The following is a 5,736-nucleotide window of genomic DNA, read 5'->3' as shown; positions in this document are numbered from 1 at the left end:
TTGCTTGCAAGCAAATAGACCCTTAAGTGCCAACTGATGTCTGTGTGTCTGTGATCTCTGCGCGCCTCCAGGGAACGAACCGCTGTTTGTGCAACACCCAGGAGACAGGCACAGATCAGCTTAACTTTACAGGTGAAATTATGTAATTTGGCCAAGGTCACACAACCCCATGTATGGCAGAGCAGGGACCTGAATGGCACTCTCCTGATCTAGACACTTGATAATGAGGCATCTCCCTGGATAAGCATCCAAACATGTAGCTGCTACTCTGAATCAAAATCCAAACGCCCAGAGATTCTTGTCATTAACTTAGAACTAACAGGAGAGGAATGAATTAATGCTTTTGCTCAGGAGAGAGAAGAAACAAGCCCAGAGCATTGCAATTGGGCAGTAGGGAGGAAATGCTTCAACAGGAAGAATAAAAGCATTGGGACAGAGAAGAAAACAGATAAAGCTCTTCAAAAAATCAATAAAAAGAAAATTTAGAGGCCTATAGAAATATCACAGCATTTGTGGCCCTTTGTCTACACAATGGGTTTTTTTGTGCAGACTAAAGGAAAGTTGCTTTATTTCTTGGAAGAAGATGGGCAAATTAATTGCCTGCAAGATAATAATAAAGACTTTGCTTTTCCTTCTTAAAAAAATCTGATCTTTTGTTCTCTGTGGTTAGAGCTCAAAAACAGCTGAGCTTGGAAACTGAAAATACAGCAAATGGATGGCTTTGGAATTCAAGGGTAAATTGCGGTGGGGTAGGAAACAGCTTCTAAAAAGCTATGAAAGTTTCTTTTTTCCTTGTTACCTTTGGCATTATTTTTCCTTGTGAAAATAACTATTATAGGAGAGAAGATGAGTGCAGATGTGGTAACAAAAGCTGTGTACAGGCAAACAAAGCAACTCATTTGCTGCTTCCTGGAAGAAAAAAAGAATGCCTGCCTACAAACAAAAAAGAACACATGAGAACACAGCAGGAGGACTGTGTTCCTATGCTGGAGTTTGCCATGGACTACAACGGCAGTTGGGCACCTAACCCCAAAAGTCCCTTTGAAAATCCCAGTTCATAACTGTAGCCTTAGAACAATATACTGTATTTACTTGAATATAAGATGAGCCTGAATATAAGTGAACCTCCCAAAATTAATTCAATATATGGAAAATGTATACAATTGTTATAATTTTCCAAGTATAGAATCTAATTGTATTGGATATTTGCCTTGAATTTGTCCCCCTCCCGCTGCTACAGCAGGGAAAATGAATCTGAAGGGTCAGGTAGCTCCCTTGTCCCCTGCCTCTTCACCCCCAGCTTCTTTTCCCTGTAGCCCCTTTTCCATTTCCTTAATGCCAGACCATGGTCTCCCTGAGAAGCAAATTTGAAAACACTGATCTAGAAATAAACATGCCTGTAGTAACTTGCATATAGGGAAATTACTACAGGTACTCATATCCTTAGTTAATTGAAACTTTTTATCTTTTTGGAAACAGCTGTAAGTTTTAGCAAATGTATTCTATAAACACATTTTTTAAGCAGTGCTTTTGTATGTATTTATCTATAGCACAAACTCTGCACAATGTTAGTCTAAACCCAAAAGGTTTATAATTTATCTTGTAAGTTTATTGGGCTGGGCCTCAGCAGCATTTCAAGCCATGGTAACCCCACAGCTCAGTGCTGCTCAGTATGCGTGGGTACGACAAAGAATCCATGTGCTAATTAGCCCCCTACTCATGGCTGGAACCAGGTGTTCTTGTCATGAGATCTAGGAACCTCCAAAAATTATATGCAGATGAGGCACAGGGCAACCTAGTCCAGCTTCACCACATGGAGAGCAGGGCCACACTAATTATATGCAACAGGTTGACAGAGGGGGCAGCAGAGGGATTCTAGGTAAAATGTTTGGGGCCCTGTTTAGTGATGTCTGCCAGACATTTAAGGCTGGTGAAGAAATGGGAAACCTTAGAAATGAGAAAGAAAGGTTCAGCTCAATGGTAGGAATGAAGAGGAAGTTGAAATGTATTCAGTGTGGTGGTTCACTATAAAAAGAGCAGATGCTGAGGGAGCCTGCGCACAATGCGCGTTACCATATATTTTATTCAGATAGGCTATATTAACTTATCCTTTGGCTATATGTGATGAGAGATCGCTCTCAGATGTTTCCTCTAGTTTGCTCCTTCAGCCTTTAAGAGTAGGGGACTCCAAGGCCAAGCTCCAAGGCCCCCAGGCTTCGGACTTGCACGTAGGCTTCTCACCATGAATTTGTAAGCATCTGAAGCCCCAGGACATAGGCAACTCATACAGTGGGCATAGGCGGGCAGAGAGCACCTGCCCCCCTGAGACTGGCCTGCACTGGCTAGGAAGTGGGGGAGGGCAATGGCCAGTGCCCCCCCTGAGATTGTGAGGGTGCTGAAAAAGCCCCAGCAGCACTTCTGGGTTTGCCACCAGCACTTCTCCCAGTAGCAGCAATTGGCTGCTGGAGGACCCTCCCCCCACCCTGGTCAGCAATTGGCCACAGATGCCCTTCCAGTATCGGGTGGTACCAGTCACCCATGCTCCAGGATGAAGAGTTTGGCAGGTAAGATACTTGCCAGTGTCATCACCATACAGACTTGAACAACCGAGCTCTGCTCAGCCAATAGAATTCAGAAGTGATTTGACTGGTTTGGCCAAAGACTTGAAATTAAAAAAAAAGTGTAGTAGTTTCTTGCCTGTTTGCCCCATATGAGCCATGTGTTTTATAGTTATCTTCAGTGTTGGCTGCATTTAATCAACTTTAGAGTTGGCTTCTATGACTGAGCACCTGCTACTTTTAGCAGCAGTTCAAAGATAGACAATGTATTTCACTGGGTGGGGGGGTTGTATGCATTTATATGATGAGGAAACCTTGTCTTGTATTTGAGTAAAGATAGCCATTTGTAAGTCTAACTAAGGGCCTGATTTGCAGGTCATTTGGATACAGAGATGTGAGCTAGGACTTCATTTGGATCATACTGGATTACAGCTGGCATGACTGAGTACAAAAAAAAGGAGGATGTGGGATTGCTCAGGTGAAACTAATTTGACCTGTAAACAGTTGACCAAGATGAGAAGAGAATTACCCTAGTACAGGAGGAGTTTGCAAAAGTGGAAGCTAGGCACACCCATTATTATACTTAGAAGGCACTCAAATCTGACCTTGAATCATTGAGCGATAACAGACAAGGACCCTCCTGATTGTCACTTATTTAAACCAAAGCTGTGCTCTTTGAAAGAAACTGGTTAACTGATATTCATACTTTTAAACCACTGTTACTTGTACGAATTTATTTTTCTTTCCATGATTCACAAGATGGAATATTCTCTGTCCTACTAAACCTTCACCAGGAACCCCTGCCCATTGTAATGGCTGAGAAGCCCAGGAGGGTGATGCGCCTTTGACAACAGGCCATCCAGGCCACCTTGGCTCAAGGGAATAACTTTACTATTACCTGTTCAAGCAATGGAAACCTTCACTAGTTTTAAGCGTAACGGGTTTTCATCAAGTGGTGGTGCTTTTGCTTGCTGCCCTGTGATACATGAAGTAAAGCTGGATTCAGCTTGTGTTTCTGCAGTTGTTTTGGGGTGAGTTCCAAGGCGGTAAATAATCTTCGGTATGTTTGTCAGAAAAGGAAGTTTCAGCCCTAGCATCATCTACTGCAGTCTTTAAGCTATGGGCTGTTGACATGCTTCATCAATTTACATAAGAAACACTGAGCTATCTTCTTTCTGACCAGATGCTAGCAAATGAGTATCATACCCAAGGGACTCAGGTGACTAATCCACTCAGTTCAATTAAATGGACATGCTTCACACCACCAGGTGTCCCCAGAGGCATTTGGCTAATTTGCAGCCACAGAATCTTGGGTCACTGGGGAGGCCCATGCCAGAACAGTAGGATGCAGAAGGCACTGCTGCTAGTTCTGGCTGGTGCAGAAAGGCAATCAAGGGCTTCAAGGCACCAGATTCATCTGGACTTTGTGCTAAAGACAAGAGCCAACCTCTATGCAGAGTAACAAAGGGAAGGATATTTGTTGTCCAGTGCAAGCCTGTAAGCAGGCTGTCTAGCCTGCTAGCTTCTGCAGACAGGTTTTGCTCCTTGAAGAGCCCCTCACCCAGTTCTCCCAAATAAAACACAGGCTTCAAGTACCAAACAAGCAAACAGCGAAACAAAACCAGACTCTTTAGCCCTGTCCCAGGCGGGAAGCCCTTTGGCTACAGCCCCAGCACAGCAACTGGATCCCTCCATGGGGCAAGATGTTCAGCTCACAGCCTGCTTGCTTTCCTCTTGCAACAGTTCCCTCGAAGTTTTGCCTCTTCTCAGCTCTCTCCTCAGAGAGTTTTAAGTAGGGCTGTGTGAAATTTTGCCGGCAGTTCCGTTTCAACGCTCATTTCCAGCTCAAAACAGCAAAATCAAAACAAAGAACTTCGAAACAGCCTCAAAACAAAATGAGGCAAGTCAAAACATTTAGAAATTTTCAAAACATTTCAAGTTTTGAAGCGCAACCTGGGCTTGCCTGCACAGAAACAGAAACTAAGTAAGGAGAGGGAGAGGGAAGAGGGGGAAAGGAGCGCTCTCATCATTGACTGTGTAGCTGGCCAGTGACTGTCAACCTTCCCTGAGGTCTCTTCCAATCCCAGTGCTCTGGGGGAGGGATGGAGAAACTGTTTGAAATGCCCTGCTTTCTGCGCTGGTATCAGTTGAGGTTGCACCTTAACACAGTGTCACCCCCCCTATGTCATGAGTTTTGCCTGTCAGCAGCTAGAGGTGCAGGGCCCCAGAACCCAGACTCCCCCTGCACCTATCTCCTTGAAAGCTAGCAGGCTTTGTGGTCTAGCAAGCCTGAGTTTTCACACTGCTGCGCCTTAACACACACAGTGTCACCCATGTCACAAGTTTTGCTTGTCCACAGCTTGAGATGCAGTTTTCCTGAAACCCCTACACCTACCTATCTGCTTGCAACTTGGCAGGCTTTGTTGCATCTGCAGAGGATAGCATCCCTGCAGTTTTGACCCCACTGCAGCTTAACAGATACTCGTGACATGAACTTTTTGCTTTCAAGATTTTGAGGTGCAGTTTCCCTGAACCCCCTGCACCTACCATTCCTACAAGTTTCATCCAAATCAGGCTGGAAATGACAAAGTTATAGGCTGTTTCGAGCTTCCCCATTATAGCCTATAGGCAAAACGTCGAAATAGTGTTGAAACAGCTAAACTGTTTCAATGAAACAAAACGGAACAGTGGTTTCAAACTGAAACAAAATTCGAAAGGAAACATTGTTCCATCGAAACGTTGACATAGCAGTCGAAACAAAACGGTGCTGTTTCGCACATCCCTAGTTTTAACCTCCTAGTCCAGAGGCAGGCAAAGTCTCGCCTGCAGGCTGGATCAGGCCCAAGGCAGACTCTATTTCCCAGCAGCCGCTGCCCACAACACCATGGCTGGTTTCCATGGAGACCCCAGCAATGGTGGGGCTGTGACAGCAAGGGGCCAGAGTTTCCATGGAGCCCAGGCCCAGCAGCACTGACAGGGCATGCAGTTGGGCAGGGAGCTGCTCCAGGGCTGGGATCTTGCAGAGGTGACAGCATGGTCCTGTTAGAAATATTATTAAAAATGCATTATCAATAGCAGATTTAGAAAAAACCACAGCTGCTAGCCCTCCTTGTCTCCTTAATGGGAGAGGGAAGGGGGGGTTGGAAATTGAAGGGAAAACTACCAAAGGCTCTTTGTA

The sequence above is a fragment of the Crocodylus porosus genome, unplaced genomic scaffold (assembly GCF_001723895.1).
Source record: "Crocodylus porosus isolate Cpor-Errol unplaced genomic scaffold, CroPor_comp1, whole genome shotgun sequence".
NCBI lineage: Eukaryota > Metazoa > Chordata > Crocodylia > Crocodylidae > Crocodylus > Crocodylus porosus.
This window is presented reverse-complemented; position numbering follows the sequence as displayed.